Source organism: Numida meleagris, chromosome 13 (assembly GCF_002078875.1).
Source record: "Numida meleagris isolate 19003 breed g44 Domestic line chromosome 13, NumMel1.0, whole genome shotgun sequence".
In the NCBI taxonomy this organism is placed as follows: Eukaryota; Metazoa; Chordata; class Aves; order Galliformes; family Numididae; genus Numida; species Numida meleagris.
This window is the reverse complement of record NC_034421.1, coordinates 937,441-947,865: the sequence shown is the minus strand read 5'-3', so window position 1 is coordinate 947,865 and position 10,425 is coordinate 937,441. Positions and strand designations below refer to the sequence as shown.

The following is a 10,425-nucleotide window of genomic DNA, read 5'->3' as shown; positions in this document are numbered from 1 at the left end:
TGCGATTGGCCGGAGCGCCGGCACCACGCGCTTTTCCATTGGCTCATCGCTCTTGTTTTGGAAACCTGCACTTTTGATTGGTGGCTGTGGGAAGCCCTTTGCTACTGATTGGCTGAGCGTTTAGCGGCCTCCCGCCGTCGTCTGCACTTGGCCGTCGGTACGGTGCGGCTCGGCCTCGAGCCTCTCCGTGTCCCGGGCTGCGCGGACACCCCCGCGCCGCGGGCGGGGCACGACAGCTGCCGCTGCCTACAGTAGGAGCTCTGGGTGGGCCAACGCAGGGGCCTTTAAGCCTCCCCTCAGTTCTCCCGGAAGCAGCCTGACGTAAGAAGGCGGCCCGCAGCGCCCCACGGGAGCCCTCGCGCCCAGTGACGTCACCCTCCCTCTCCGGCGTGCGACGTCACTACGCGCGAGGGCCCGCGAGCTGGTGTCTCTGTTCTGCGCATGCTCCGGCCGGGCGGGCTGCTGCACGTCCCCGCCCTGCGTGTGGGCACCGCGCATGCGCTGTGAGCCGAGCGGGCGGCGGAGACGGGCCCGGCAGGCGGGCTGCGCGCTCAGCGGGATGGTCCCAGGGCGTCTGCTTTGCTCGGCCGGGATGAGCGTGAAGTCGAGGACTCGTTGTATCTTCTGCCCGCTCGTGCCGGAGCCCGACAAAGCGTTCTTACGAAACTTCTAGCGCATAACGCGAGCAGGCGGGCGGTGAGGGAGCGCGCCCCGCGCTGCGCTGCCGGGCATCGGGACTGACGGGCACGCGGCGGGCGGGCTCCTCGCGCCCTGAGGCGCTCCCGGCGGCTCCGTGCCTCAGCGAGGCGGGGGTGGCGGCAGTCGGACGCTGAACCGTTAGCGCTTAAGGACGCGTCTATGGAATGAAGTTTCCAAGAAGTCCTGCGAGCGCAAAGGCAAAACCAGGGTTGTGGTTTTACCGCGGGTACTAAAGGACGGTGAGAGAAACAAGGCAAAGCGAAATGTGCGCGGTGCAGCGATTACACGGGTCGCGGGCCCTGACGCGGTAAGCCTTGTCCATTCCGCGCTGCCTTCGTTTGCTCTGAGCGGTGTAGGAAGGCGCTCGTCCTCGGCCCGAGCAGCAGAGCCTTGCTCAGCCCTCAGCTGGCAGCCGCGTGCTGACACGAGTCCCAGCCGTTCATCCCTTCGGTGTGTACGCGTTGCACAAATCACGCACATGTCGCTCACCGCTGCCGGACAGCTCGCTGCAAACCCCGCGGCCGGGCTGAGTAATGCGGCAGTGCTTCAGGGGTGCGGATGGCAGAAGTGCGCCCGAAAATGGCATGAGGTGAACTTAAAGACAGAAAAGCCTATGAGAATACCCAGCCTATCAAATACTTAAGGAGCAAAACAAATGCGTCAGAAGAGATTGCTGAACGAACTGTTCCGTTTTTTTAACGAATTGTCCCGTATGAAGCAGCTCAGCAGCATGTGGCTTGGCGCTGCTAGAGCTGGAGCTGGGAGTCCCGCTGTCAGCGCTGCATTCCGGGTGTGCAGAACACCTCGAGAGCGTGGCAACGTACCTTAAATGGCTGACAAAAAATACATTTTTTTGTGGAAATAATACATTTAGCTTTTATATAAATTAGGTTGGAAGTGGGTATTGCAATTATCTTCCTTCATTTGCTTAAATTATTTATACGATTTAGTAATTAACTACTCAGAGGAGCAGACTAGTAGTTATGCTTCAGCCATCTTGTGCTAACTTATTGTCGTGAGTTAACAGGTGGTAATTACTCCTGTTACATAAACTGATTACCTTTCATTTATAGTATTTATGGCAGCCTACATAAACTTCTTATTTTTGACAGTTTCAATTGCTGATGGAATTATACTGAGATGAAAAACAGAACTTGAGTATTGTTGCTTGTGAGAGAGGTTAAAAGACCCTTGTAAGGGAATTTAGAAACAATGCGTTTCTGTATCAGTAAGAAAAGACTTCAGTACCTGGCTAGAACATCAGTAAGGCCAGCTAGAAAATCTGGTTGTTGCTGCCTTGGAGAGCTACCCTTGTGTCTTCTCGAAGCCCGGTTTAAGAGATGTTTCATTATTCTTCGTACTGATGATTTTGAACAAACAATCTAGGTAAATAATATTTGACAGAAACGGAAAAACTTCACATACAAGATGTAAGTAGAAGATACAGAGCTTTTCTGTGCTTCGGTGTTCTTTGATCAGCTTAAGCACTGCAGTAGAATTGTTAGTCAGAAATGTGTATTTTAGTTGCTTTCGTAAGAGTGACCAAGAACCTAGCTAAAAATAAATAAATTGAATAGTCCATGTTTCAAGCTGAAAAATAGATAAAGTAAGGGACTACAGGGCAGTCTCTGGGGAAATCATAATACAAATCATTGCACTTATCTTTTTTGCTGTTGTTTCTGAAGTGTTTATTTTAAAATCCCAGGGAGATGTTGTCATCTTCAGTTTGAATCTTTGTTGTCATACATTCTACATTTTAAGTTTAGATGCCATTTAGTTAGGAGAATGTCTCTGATAAAAGTTCCTATAAATTCTTGAAAGAAAGAACCTGAACAACAGATGTTGTTACCCATGTCCCATTATTTGCAGGGTGTCTTGAAAAAAGGAGCAATTCCTTTTTGTTATTTTTATGTCAAATTCAAACATGGCAACAGCTAAACCAACTTCTTTTTCATTTCAGAAATGGGATGTTTTTAGGCCGTGTTTGGAATTTGGCAATAGAAGTGGTGGTGCAGCTTCTCCATCGTAAACGCTTCTCATGTTCCTACACCTCTCTTGCCCCCTTCTTGTGAGTGCAAGAATTCATGTGGGTGTACGGTGAAACAGAATTGATAGACGGGCAAAACAGCAGCTGTGTTTCAACTGAAAGATTCCCTGATCTGGTTCACCTTGCAGCCATGCAAACAGCTGCGCTGCCAACAGAAAAAATGCACTTTGAACAGTGTCCTGAAATTGCCACCACTCAAGTGGAGCAGATGTCCAAAAAGAATATGCAAGAGAGAAAGGAGAGCTAGACAGCAGCTTACGCCGCAGAAGTGGCAGTGTGTGGCATCGTGATGGCAACAACAGAAATGGTTTAATATTTTACTAGGCACATTCTAAATTGTTCTACTCGCGTTAGTTGCTTGTGTTAGCCTGAGGTGGCACTGAGCTGCATTGGTGATGGTGTCAGAACACATGTGGAATGGGAGATAGACGTGCTGAAGGAGCTTGGTGGCTGCTGTTCCAACACAGCAGTCAGAGCAATAGGTTTGTTGTCTGAAGCTAACCTGAGAACAAAAGCAAAAGGTCAGCATGAGCATTTTTCCCGTACCTACCCAGTAATCTTGAATCATTCTCTGCAAGCAAGACCAAAACCCTGTATGATTGTCACTACTATTAAGTAATATTTATGTTTTCCATCCTGATGCTTTTTGCAATTCTATCACATCTATGTAATTAGCTTCAGGTGAATCTGACTAATTGTGATTTTATATTTTTTTTTCCTGGCTGAAATTTGAATGGAGTTGGTAACCCATTACATAGTTATTCAGGGAAGTCTTTAAGCTAGAGAACTGAATCCTGCACTCCAAAAACACCTCGACTGCACTCTGAGGTGCAGCTGGTGAAATGTATGTACCCTTATTGCTGTGACAGTGGCTGGCAGTGCCCTCCAAGCCCTTTGTCCTGTCTGAAAGGAGACACGACTTGGGCTGCAGGCTGAGAACACTGTAGATTTTTGAGCAGTAGTTACGAAACGAGAAGAATCTCTCCTGTGCTGCTTTACTTACAAGTAGATGCATTCCTTGCTGTTAACCTAAGCTATGGCTTCTAATATTATAATAACCTACGATTTGTGACTGAGTGCTTAATTAACAAAATAATCGTAGAGTTTTTTGAATTAAATAAAGTGATGAACTAATGAAGAATTGGGACTTAAAGGAAATAGGAATGAAGACATTAGTGCAGCTTGCTTTCAAAAGTAGGGTCAGACTTTTTTTTTCCTGCTAAGCTGATAAAACAGGCAAAGGGACTTGTCTCGAGCTCCATAACATATTTTAGAAGAGGAAACAAAGCAATAACACTCATTTTTATAATTCAAATGTTAAAAAGTAAATCGCTTCAGAACCCCCTGAGCAGGAGAGTTATGGAGCTGCCAGGGCCAGTGTTGGATAGGTGGAGGCACATACGTGTGTTTCAGAGCACTGCTTCACCTGCAGCATCCAAAGTCCTTATCAAACACCTCCTGACACTGGGATTACAGTTCACAGGAACTTCTGACCTAAATAAGTTATTTATGCGTGGAGATAATTCCCGGAATGCATTCACTTAAGATGTTTCGGTTTTGCTGTTTTGAAAGAGTCCTTGCCTCTTTCCCAGACCTAGAATTCTGTCAGATTTAGGCATAATGACATTGTGCTCTTTCCGTAAGCAGTCATTTGTAAATATAGGGTTATTCCAATGCCACTTGTATTTTGGGAAGAAATCTCTCTTCCTCAATAATCAAAACAGGGAATTTCAAAAAAGATTTTTTTAAACATCTGTAAAAACAGTCAATTTGGGTCAGACGTGAATATATGCTTTAACTGCTCAAGGAAATATTCACCAACATAGAATATATTCATACGGTTGTATAAATAATTGTCCATGGTAGAGCTTTACATAAAACAACAGTCGGAAATCCAGGGCTGCTTCCAGGAGCACCAGACTGAATTGGCCCGGCTGAAACGGGTAAGCCATACTAAATCACCTGCAGAATTAAACCGAACTAAACTCAGTCGTGAAGTTCTCTTCCAAATGCAAATGACTTAAACCAAACAAAGTACTGCCTTTTATTTTAAATGATCAGGTGTGGATTAAGCATAGTCTAATGTAATCCACCCTAAATATCAGTCTGTAGTTGATGGATAGGTTTTTTTACCCGTTTTTCTGCAGTGCCAGCATGCTGCTGCTGTGTTACTTCTGCCACAGCCTGACACAGCCCTGCTTTATTTAGGATACCCAACAACTGGCAAGTGTTGCTCTGAGCGGAAGCAGCCGTATTGCGCGTTAGTAGCTGCCCAGTGTATAAAGGAGGATCCGCAGCAAAGACATTGCCAATATTAGGGTTTTTTCTACTTTTTTGTTGGTGGGGTGGATTCTTTATATATGTAAAACACAGTACTGCATGTGGGCCATCACCTGTGGTATTTCGGCTGTTCTGTTGTGTGCATGTCGTGCTGTTGAACTGAGTGCATGACTGAAAAATCATTTTTTTTCCTTTACCAAAGCTGATGAAGTAGTACACTGTCAGTTCCAGCAGCTGTCGGTCAGAACACAGACTTGCCCCCTGAAAATAAGATGGACTTCTTTCTTTGTTTTCATAGCTATATTGCTCTAGACTCTGTTTTTGAAAGCTGTGTGGGAACAGAATGCCCTGTACTAGAAAGTATTTAGCTAGTCTCTGCGGAAATAGAAAGGTTCTGATGGATTTTTTGTTTGGTTTTGCAGCTTTGTCTATTCTTTCTTAAGCATCTATACATCATTATTTAGTTATTCTTGGACTTAAACTGAACAGCATAAGAAGATCTTCCTACACAAATGCCATGTTGCCAAGTTGTGCTTACAGCTTGGTGCTCTACCAACCAATATTCAGTTGCAGTTCGTTTCCTTTTTGCAGACAGTGCGGGCACCCCAGCCAAGACGTGATTCTGCTGTCACTGAGCAGCTCTCGGTGGTGGAGGCAGTCAAGGAGTGATTACAGTCAAGGTTCCTGGCTGAGATGTCCTTCCAAAATGTTACACAGCTTTGAGAACGTGGTTTAAAAATGGAAAAACATCCAAATGTTTCCTACTATTTTCTTATTATTTATTGTGGCTAAGAAAGCTTAGATGTACAGGCCTACTTAATTTAGTCGATTATTTTGTTATTTCCCACTTTCTCTATAATATTGTCTTACTCGTTTGTGCATTACAAAGGCACATTGGAGACTGAGCTGAGGAAAAATGACGCCCATTTTCTGACCTGTTTGCTAATACGACATTTACATCACTGATGTAACGAGCTAACCCATTATCGTGAGCTTCAGCTGTTTACATCAGGTCTTAATTTTATCATTTTCTTTTTTGTAACTCTGGCTGTGCCGATTAATTTAACGATGTAAGGCATGCCAGATTACTTCCTTTGGAAGAGAGAACATCTCTGCATCCACTGTTAGCACAAATCTCTGGAAGTGCCTTCTTCAAGGGATAATACACGTTCTCGCTGTAGTCGAGACGCTTTTGCTCCATTTACTATCTCTATTAGTCCTGCCTGTTTGCTTGGCTTTATACTTAGGGGTTAACAACAACAGATGCTTAATACTAGAGAACTATAATATAACTGATAAGACTGATTGATCTCTTTTCTATCACAGCTTGTATATGCAGTTTAAATTTGCCCGTGAAGAAGATGGGGGAGGTAAAAGCTCCTAATCACAAGCTAGACTGTTGCTGGCTATGCTTCTGTCACTGAAAAAGAGAATCTAATTCTTTGCACATTTTCAACGCAAAGGATAGAGGCAACAGTTGCTTGAAACTTCTTTAAGGCTGGCAATGAGATTATCCTTTTCCTAGGTGAGCTAAGTAGGTTAAGTATCTTCAAATACTCTTCAACTATCTCTCTGGTATCCTGAAAGCTATTAGCACATTGGAACAGTCTGCTTCTTTACAGGCTTAGGTCCAAATGGCTGAATGCTACACTGCATTGCCTTGCTTAATCACATCAACTTGGCAAAAATAGTGAGTCCTCAGCCATTACTTTGGGTCTTGCCTATCCCTAACTTTTTTCATGTGCTACAGAGGAAGCTCAGGCCCTTTACGTAGAGATCCAGCCATCATAATGCCCAGCTATAGACCAGTATGTCACTTCCAGCAAACAGCATAAGCAGCTCTTTGTCAGCTGATCTTAGCTGTCATTGTTACTCCTAAAAGGTAAAGAAGTCATCCAAGACTCAGGCTTACAAACGCATCCATACACGCTTTGCAGATAAAACTTACTTGTAGCATTCACCCTTCATTCCTATCTGGGAAAATAAGGTTGGCTCATTTTTTCACTCATCTGAAAGGGTCCGTAGTCCCCAGCATCCTGCTCAAGATTTCTGGGAAGTAAGTGTAAGTTACGGTGCTGCCACTGCTCAGTTTGATAGATTCTGCTGCAAGCCAGATCATAAGCATATTGGTGTACACAAATTGCTCCAAAATATTTGCACTTTCAGAAGCGTTAAGAGTCCCATAAAAATTACCTAATGCTATTTAATTTCACAAAGTTCTCAACTGGTGGTGTGGAAGAGAATCCAGGTTAACTGTGAGTTGCAAATAATGGCTCTGATGGAGGAGCAAGATCCTGCCCAGCAGCAGCAGTGCACGCGGGCGGTGTATGCTCAGTAAGGGGAGGTGCAGCACACCTGGAGCAGTGCGTTTGGGTAACGGAGCCATTCTGTTGACATGGAAGTTGTGCTCTCACACCTTTGTGCTAACCATTTTTACATTGATTTTGTGCTCTTTTCTGGTGCGTCATAAAGCCTCTTTTGTGTTTCTAACCACTCATAATTCCACAAAATTTGAGTTTTAAGCTTATATGCCCCAAGACCCAAACAAAATGAACTTTAGATGGCTGGTTTTTCTTTGTTGTGTTTGTGATGGTTTGTTGTTCTGTTGGTTTTATTTTAAACTGGAAAACCATACTCTAAAATGTGGCACCCCACCCACCGACTGCATACAACAGGAGGTTTGACATGGAGAGGAGAGTTAACATTCTTCCAAACCTCAGTGCAGAGCATATATAATTATGCTAAATCGTTGTCAGAAGCTAGTTTAAAAGGAAATGTTGTCTGTTATCTGAGATTTCTCTGTACATGTATATTTCAGGCATGTCAGCTTCATTAAAGTCTCTTGAAATACAGCATTATTAATCTCAATAGAATAAGCCACACTAGCCAACTCTAAAGCACTACAAGTAAGGCAGTGGCCTATGTTCAGTCCACCTTCCCTCCAATTTTGTATGGAGCTTCAGCTGTCCTGTGTCTCCTTATTTGAATTTGTCAAATTGAGCTGCCTGCTTTTAAACCTACACAGACATTCCAGGGATTATTAAAATTTCCAGGGTATTAAAATTTATTCCGTAAACCGTTGAATTTCTAGTATTAGATAGTGAGGCTTTGTTTGTATTTTCCTTTAGAGATAGTAGAGATGCACAGGTTTAACGGAGAACAGAAATGAACTCACAGGAAATCCTGTTCAGGCTTTATTTGCATGTTTTCAAGCCTAAAGCTTCTCTGCCTGTCAGTTGATACGGTTTAGTATTGAATTTATTGTCATTCCTTTCTCTTCTGAAATGCTCCCTGAGTTATTTTAACAAATATTGTAATGAATTAATCTTTTTTTTTCCTTGCAGAGAAGAAAGAACACTGTGTTTATGACATTCTAATCTTCACTAGAAAAAATTTTACCAACTTTAAATGTGCATAGTCCCATCTAACTGCAAGCCAGTCAGAGCCTACTCGCGATTCAACTATTTTTTCCAGGTAGGAAAAAAAGGTTACAAGGGTTGTTCTGCTAACAGAACAGGAAGTCCCTTATCTTCTAAAGCTGTGTGACTCCATATTTAATTACAGGCTCCAGACAGATACAAAATATGCCTTGCTCAAATAAATTACTTGAGCTGGTACAAGAAATTTCGGGACCTATGGCATACAAGCCAGATGAGACAATCTGGCCTTAAACTATTTGAATAAAGGACAAATAAGTTCAAGAAGAATGTGAGCAGAGGCCAAGACAGTGATGATTTTGTGAAGCACAACATTAGAAGAACAGAAGAAAAAAGAAAGCAGTTTACCAGTAAGAAGTTGCACTTCGGGTTTTGATGGTGACCCTTCCCTAAGGGATCGTGCTTCTCGGTGTTCTCACATGACTCCCTAAGTCCAGTATTTAAAGTAAAATTAGGGTTCCTCTAGCTCCTCCTCTTCCTTCGGCCTGCGGAAAGGTTGATCATAAAGGCACCCACCTAATTCCAGTTCTCCCAGGTGTGGGGTAATCAGCTCATTATGCCGATTACAGAAAAGTGTCATGTATGTGCTATGATTAAAAATATTTCTTTCTCTATATGAACAAAAGTGGTCATTTAATGCTTATGTTATTTCTGGTCAGAGGAAAGTGCGCTCCCTTCCTTCGGATCAGGGATGAAATCATTACAGATAATTAACTACTTTGCTTTACATTTTAAGTCTACTTAATATAGTTATTTTCCCTGGTGGCTATCAGAAAGAGAAAATCTAAACCAAAAAACTCAGGATGATATTGTTCAGAATAAATTTGAATTAGAATTGCTATATAATTGAATTTGTGAATGTCTCCCCTTGATCCCCCATTCTGAATAAGACTTGGAAACGAGCTATGATTATCTGTTCCTCACAAATCCTTCCTAGGGAGTACATGGACCATAAACTAATAAGGATTTAGCTTTTCTTCCTTCTGAGAGAGGAAATAACTAGTGCAACATTAAAACGTTATTATGGCATTAAAGAATTCCAAACAGAACTAGAAAATTAGAAGGTTAGGTTTAAGAACACTTCTTTCCTACAACTAAGGAAGAGTTTATGATTCCATAGGCTGGAACAGACAAGGGCTACTTTGTGCTTACCTTTCTTCTGATGGAAACACGGCTTAGGGTTTTTATCCTCTACTGGGTGCCATAAAATTCCTGACAGCTGAGAAAGCAGATATCATGAACAAAGAAAAAGCTGTAATACAGGCAGAGCAGTGGGACATTACACCACTGACAGGATGAAGAACAAGAGGTGGATGAATACGTAGATGAGACAAAAATCTGCATTTGATTTTTAAGCAATTTAAAACAAGTAATGAGATTGAATGAAAAAAGAAAAAGATAAAGCAGGGGCTGTACAAAGTGATAAAAGGTGTATTTGTATCTCGTCCCTCCCAATGGAATATAGCCTACACAGTCTCTTTTAGTCTAAAGACTACCTTCATCTTGGCTACTGTGTACAGTTCTGCAGTTTTCCCCCATCTCAGTAAGAATACAACAGAACTGGAAGAATATTTGAATAAGGGCAACAAGAACAAGTGCACAGAAATTGAATTTCAGAACAGTGAATTATAAAGGTAGAAAATTAGTTCTTTATGAAAAGGACACTGCTGCTTCTGATGGCAAAGCAATGCAAACAATAAAAGCAGGCAAAGTCCCAGGTCTCTTTGAAATCAGTACGTGTTATTTCCACTTTGTATTTGCATAGCATAGTTCTTGGTACATGCAAAACTAATTTTCAATGATTTTCTTATTGCAATAGAGTAGACATACTGCCTTCCCTGCCTACTGGGCACCGCTTCATGGAAAACCTAGGCAAAAGTAAAAGTGGTATAGGAGTCTCTTTCCCTGGTAAGATGGAACTGCTAGTTTGAAGCTATCTGATTTCACATCATGAATTCTTAG

At 42.7% G+C, this 10,425-nt stretch overlaps 1 protein-coding gene across 2 annotated transcripts in view; it reads left to right on the top strand.

The window, feature by feature from the left end:
- PLA2G10 (phospholipase A2 group X) overlaps positions 40–10,425 on the top strand; it is a 25,612-nt gene continuing 15,226 nt past the window's right edge. Inside the window, exons 1-2 of one of the 2 annotated variants that reach the window (XR_002443047.1) lie at positions 397–8,500; positions 8,591–9,304. The gene's annotated coding sequence lies outside the window, so the exon portion shown is untranslated. Of the gene's footprint in view, positions 8,501–8,590; positions 9,305–10,425 lie in introns of those variants that run through there. The other variant, XR_002443048.1, reaches the window with a different exon arrangement.